Source organism: Zingiber officinale, chromosome 3B, assembly GCF_018446385.1.
Source record: "Zingiber officinale cultivar Zhangliang chromosome 3B, Zo_v1.1, whole genome shotgun sequence".
Classification (NCBI taxonomy): Eukaryota; Viridiplantae; Streptophyta; class Magnoliopsida; order Zingiberales; family Zingiberaceae; genus Zingiber; species Zingiber officinale.
In genome coordinates this window covers 116,698,313-116,705,358 of record NC_055991.1, presented here as the reverse complement: position 1 = coordinate 116,705,358, position 7,046 = coordinate 116,698,313, and positions in this window count along the sequence as shown.

Here is a 7,046-nt window from a genome sequence, read left to right as displayed (position 1 = left end):
TACATCGCTGTGTTAAGGTTTGATATTCTTCCTTTCGTTTCTAGTTTATTTTTCCGCTGCGCTAACGAATTGTAGGAAGAAACGAGTGATTTGGGGCGGCTATTCACACCCCCCCTCTCTAGCCGCGTACGAAGAGATCCTAACAAGTGGTATCAGAGCGAGGCCGCTCTTCGACGGATCAACACCCGGGGGAGCACGGGCTAGAGATGGATCTCTATGGAGAAGATGTCACGATTCAACCCTTCTACGAGTCTCACGACAACTTCACATATTGGAAGGTAAGGATGATGTATTTTCTTAGAACTAATATGTTACATTGGTTTTGTGTACAAGAAGGGTTTTCCCCTCCGATGGATGAGGAAGGAAAACCTATCAAGAAGAAGGAGTGGACGAAAGAGCAAATCCGACAATCCGAAATCAATGACGAGGTAACAAAAATTATTGAATTTGCTTTGCCTAATAATGTTTTGTGCAAGATAGATAGGTACAACAACGCCAAGGAATTGTGGAACAATTTGGCAAAATTCCATGAAAAGGAGCCTAGTGAGCCAAGTAGCTCACATCATGGAGGAAGCGAATTGGAAGTTGAGGGCTACTCAACATCCAAGGAAGAAGAGGAGGAGAGCTCTTGTTCAAGATCGGAGCAAGAAGAGGCATCTACCTCCGGAAGGGATGAAGAAGAAAGCTCATCTCCATCCACAAACCTAGGTAACTCAAACACTTTAATTTCGAGCAAATTACATATATTATGCTTTGAGTGTAGGGAGTATGGACATTACAAGAGCAAATGTCCAAAGAGAGTTAGGAAGACTCCACCGGCTCCTAAGGTCAAGGAAGCCGGAGGCCCGATACGCAAAGGCAAGGAGCACGTGGTGTGCTTCCAATGCAAGCGAAGGGGACACTATAAGAGCCAATGTCCGAGGGGGAGGCAACCTCACAAGGACAAGAAACCAAGCACATCAATAGGGGGGGCTAAGGCAAACCCTAAGGTAATCTCTAAGGTTCATTATTGCAATTCTAATAAAACCCATGCTAGTAGTTTTGTTGCAATTGTTAATAATGATAAGCATGTTAACTTTAGGAACCAATACATGTGCTTAGGAGCTAAACATGTTAGCCTAGGTAAGGATAACATTAGGAAAACCAACCCTAGGATTAACGCTTCTAAAGTTAAGGAAAACCTAGGTAGAAATCCCAAGAAGACTAGACACATGCCTAGGAATATCTCAAGAGAAAATGACAAATTAACACTTGAGGTATTAGAGAGGGAAAATCAAGTCTTGAGGTCAAGACTTGATAATTTAGAAAAGGCTCTTAAAAACATGGAGAAGTCATCTCTAGGGTTTAAGAGTCAAAAACCCAAGTCCAAGGACAAGAAAGGTTTGGGTCACAAACCTAAGTCCCAAGTGGTCAAGCCCACTTATCATAGTGTTCCATTCGATTATGGAACAAAACCTAGGGCTAGGAAGACCACCACCAAGGTCACAAGGAGAGTCACCCCTAGAGTTGATCTTGATGAGTCCCAAATGACCAAGGCTTCAAAGCCTAAGAGGATCATTAGGAGGGTTGCTAGGGAAGTCATCCCTAGTGAATATTTAGTGAACCTAATGAGCTCACATAGATATTGGGTTCCTAGGAGCATCTTCTCTATCCCATAGATGGGTTAGAGAGTGTCAACTCCAATTAGAAGGGTAGTTAACCCAACTTTGAGGAAATTGACACTCAAGGAGCATTTTCAAGGTTTTGATAACCTTTGAAAATGAAAAAGAATTATTATTTACTCCTTGAAGAGTAAATTGTGCCATATTTGAAAAATATCGATTTTAATCTTATTTGGCACAATTTAAGAAAACCTAGAGAAATACCATAATTGGGATTTTGGTTTTCTCTTAGGGATATATGGGCAATCTAGGGTTAGATTTTAAGTTAGCTAAGGCTAAGGATACTTAGATAGGGAATTTAGGTATTTTATTTGTGCTAACTTGCCATGATTGGTTGCCATATGCCATGCCATGACATCATATTTAGTTTATTATCATTTGAAATGTCATGATAATGCTTAGGCTAGTTTATATGTCATGCTTTATTTAAGTTTTCAAACTTTATGCCATGACATCATGAAATTGGCACATGTTTTTACTTATGATATCATTATATGTCATGTCATCATCTCTTGCATTATAATCAATGAAATTGATTTAAGGACAAACATATAATTTGATATTGAGATCAAATTGGTGTTTAGAAAATGCATGAGAACTTAGCCTAAGTTGACCTTAACCCATATCTCACATCAAATTGACTTGAATGTGGTTTGATACACCTTAGATGTGTGTGAGATATTAGGATCATGAGTTAGGATCAAGGTGCATTGTCCTTGTGCCTAGATGACCCTAATTAAAGAAATTAAGGATCATAGGGAAAGCTTGTGTACAAGTCATGTACATCTAGCCCTAAGATTATGGTCCCAAATTCAAATGGTTTTAAAAGCATTTTAAAATTGATTTGAAAAACCTTGATGAAGCTTTCCTAGTGATAGCATTCATCATTGAACATTGTGATACAAAGTTGAGTTAAACTTGAACTATTTCAAAGTTTTTGAACTTTGTATCAAGATTGAGAAATGAAAGTTATTTTCATAGAAAACTATTTTTCCATGATAGTATATGTTATGAGGAATGTATCCTCAAAATTTCACAATTTTTCGAATTTTCTGGAATTTTCTAGGAGTTTCTGAATTTCGGGAAGGAAATTTCAAAAATTCTGATATCAGAATTGTGGACCGATCAGGAGGTTCCTGATCGGTCCAGGGGTTCATGGATCGGTCACCGAGACCGATCCAGGGAAGGCTTGATCGGTCTGGTGACCGATCAGGGCGTTCCAAATGCTGATCTGGGGACCGATCAGAGCGTGCCAGTTTCTGATTTTCAGCTGTTGGTCTGAAATTTCAGCTGGAAGTTGGGTTTTGTGGATTTCTAAAGGTTTGGAACTCACAAAGACATTGTTGGTGCAATGGTCAAGGGGGAGTTGACATTTAGGGGGAGTTTTACCTAATTGTCAAGGGGAGTTAACTTTTAGGGGGAGTTTTTACTCCTTAAGACTTTTGAGGATTAGTGATATGGGATTATCACTAAGTTGATTGTTGAGTTTAGTATCAAGGGGGAAATTAAGAGTTTCAATGAAAGGTATGGGACTTTCATTAGGAAGAAACTCTTGACCTTGATACCCTCCTTTTTCGTTTTGATGTATGTCAAAAAGGGGAGAGTGTTCATTGGAGAATTATTGGAGAAACCCAAGTTAGGTTATCGGGTTAACCTAAGCTAGGGGAAGAATGTCAAGGAATGTTCGAGGAAGAACATTGGAATTCTTTTTGATGTGTGTCAAAAAGGGGGAGAATTATTGGAGAACCCAAGTTAGGTTATCGGGTTAACCTAAGGGGAGAATGTCCAGAGAATGTTCAAGGAAAGAACATTGGACATTGGAAGATGATTGGAAAACCTAAGTTAGGTTATCAGGTTAACCTAACTTGATTATGGGTTTTGTCAAACATCAAAAAGGGGGAGATTGTTGGTGCAACCTTAGGTCAAGGTTGACCTGGTTGACCTGACTCGAGTTGACCTGACTCGAGTTGTATTTTGATGTTTGACTTAGGAAGATTGTCGGTGCAACCTTAGGTCAAGGTTGACCTAGTTGAGTTGCATGTTGATGTTTGACACTCGTGGAAGAGTTGTATTCTTGATATGGGACAAGAATAGATGTTTGGGAGATTATTGGGGCAACCGTAGGTCAAGGTTGACCTGGTTGACCTGATTCGGGAAAAAGTCCAAGTATGGAGACTTGGCAACGGAAAAGTCCAAGCAGGGAGCTTGGCACTAGAAAAGTCCAAGTATGGAGACTTTGCACGGGAAAAGTCCAAGTATGGAGACTTGGCACTGGAAAAGTCCAAGTATGGAGACTTGGCACGGAAAAGTCCTAACTGGGATGTTAGGCAATGTGGAAAGTCCTGGTGAGTGAAGCCAGGCAGTGGGAAAGTCCTAACTGGGATGTTAGGCAGTTGGAAAGTCCTGGTGAGTGAAGCCAGGCAGTGAGAAAGTCCTAACTGGGATGTTAGGCAGTGTGAAACCCTAGTGAGTGAAGCTAGGTGAAAGTCCTGGTGAGTGAAGCCGGGCAAGGGAAAATCCAGATGGATCAAGGGTGATCGGACATCTGGTGATGGGAAGTCCAAGTAGGTCATAGAAGTGACCGGATACTTGGCACGAAGAGGAAAGTCCAAGTGGGTCAAAGGGATTGACCGGACACTTGGTGGGGAGTCTTAGCAGGTCAAGGGAGTGACCGGATGCTAAGCATGATGTACCAATAGGTCAAGGTTGACCGGATATTGGTTTGAAAGGTTTGGGACTTGGTTTGGGCAAAAACCAAGCTCTGGATCGGTCTGCAGACCGATCCAGCGATACGTTTGTGTATCTGATCGATCTGGTGACCGATCAGATAACAAACAGAAGGCAAAGCGCAGTTCTGTGAGCTTACTGATCGGTCTGGGGACCGATCAGCATGAAGCCTGATCGGTCTCCACGACCGATCAGAGACGCAGCCGAGAGAGGTGGGATCGGTCTGTGGACCGATCCAGCTGTGGCCTGATCGGTCCACAGACCGATCAGGAAACGAACAGAAAGTTGGGCACTTTCTGTGGAGCAATCTGATCGGTCTAGGGACCGATCAGCCCAGGGCCTGATCGGTCCCCAGACCGATCAGAAGGGTTCTGGACCGATCAGGGTGGAGCCTGATCGGTCCACGATTCGACCGTTGAGTCACAACGGGTCGCTCCGTCTTCTCCGCTGGCTTCTGTCTTCGCTGTGCAGGTTCGCAGGTTATAAAAGGAGATCAAGGCTTTGGTGCAACTTCTACTTCTTCCTTCTTTCTTCTCTTCTGCTGAAGATTTGTGGGCTGCGATAAGAGCTCTGTTGAGTTCCTCCCGAAAGCTTCGCGTGAGCTTCCCCGACTGGAACAGCTGCTGCTGTTAGGGTTTTTGAAGCTGCTGCTTCATCCGGACTCCAGTCGACGAGAAAGCAAGATTGGTAGAGTGCTTGTGTATTCTTATTGTATTTCTTGCTTATTCTTTGTACTTGTACTCCTGTTTGCTGTTGCAAACAAGTGTGGCGAGGTTTCTCCACCCAGAAGGAGTTTTTATTAGCCGGTTTTCCGGGGACTCATCCACCGACGGATTGATTGGGTTCGTCCACCTTACGGACACGCCGAGGAGTAGGAGCATCATCTCCGAACCTCGTACATCGTTGTGTTAAGGTTTGATATTCTTCCTTTCGTTTCTAGTTTATTTTTCCGCTGCGCTAACGAATTGTAGGAAGAAACGAGTGATTTGGGGCGGCTATTCACACTCCCCCCTCTCTAACCGCGTACGAAGAGATCCTAACAGTATTTACCTCCCTCCATATCTGTAGGGCTTGCACTAGGAGAGTCGTTAAAGTATTGGATCTACCTTTTTTGAAAGAACTATTGTTCTATGATGGTTAAACTTTTCTTTCAAAAATTTTCACAGTTCTTGTGGTTCTTTTACAATCAGATACTCAACTTTCAATCCATCATCAAGATGGTAACAAAGAAAAATAATTACTTTTGCACGATCCTATAGAGATTCATTATTTCCTTCTTTTATTGTATCTTTGAAGCTGTTAGAGACAAGGTGAATTTTGACATCCAAAATCTATGACAAATAAGTTTTTTTCATCTAGATGGAGTGCTTTAAATTCAAACTTTTTAATATTTGTATAACAACTATATAAAAGCAAACTAAAAAAATAATTAAAATAATATCATTTATAGAACTAAAATGTTTTACTAATTGAAGCAATCAAAGATTTGCATCCACAAAAAATATTATAACAAAAAAAATTTAAAGTAAACAAATACTAACTAAATATGTCAAACAAAATATATTATGTCGTGGTAGTAGTTATGAAACAATCAAATATTATATCAATAAAAATTAAAAGTAAACAAATACTAATTAAATAGACATGTCATATAAAAATAATATATATTTTACTTTTTTTCCCCAAAAATATTGATATGTATTAGATTGTAGATTAATATTATTCAGAACATTAATAAAGCTTATATGTTAGATCAATATTCATAAGAATATTGATAAATCTCAGATCTAAAGATATGCCAATAAATTAATATAAATTTGTATTGTATCTCTTCATCAATATAGAATTAAAATTGAAGAAACATCAATATTCTTTAGGAGGATGATATAAAATTAAAAGTTGCGCTTCTTTAGGAGGATAATATAAAATTAAAAGTTATGTTTCTTGTGAAGCCCAATATAAATTTAAGATTTTTTAAAACTATTTTAAAAGTATCAATATTAAATTTTAATATTGTGTTATTTCAAAAGCATTAATATAAAAAGGCATAAATATAAAAAAGATAAATATAAAATGAAAATTTGCACTATTTTGAGAGCATCAATATAAAGACTAAGAATAATAATTATTTATGAGTTTATAGATAACATATTATAATTTAATTATAGGAGAAGTAATTGATATGTGAAGTGGTATAAAAATAAAAAAAATATATGATTCATCCATCAACATATATAATCAATCATCTATTATAACAACAATAAAATTTATTTTTAGCCCTTAGAATAATGATGCAACGGTAAAAATCAGGATAATAATGTAACGATAAAATGATTTTTAAATTAGTTATTTTGAAAAATTAAATACTTGAATTATAAAAAGAACAATTTTTTTTTCTTGTCCTCGAGCTATGGTGTAGCGGCATGATGTCCATACAATCTTCCAAATATTCATAGTTAAATTTTAAGTTATACCGTTCTATGAGACATTTTCTTCTAATAGGATAATAAATTTATGATATCGATTTGTTGGGTCATTTATTAAGAGTACTTTAATCTGATGACTAATAAAAAAATCTTCATGGATCATATGAACATTTTTAGAATTAATCAGCTCGAACAGTCAGATAACTCGTGCTGGCTAAAAAAAAAATAACAA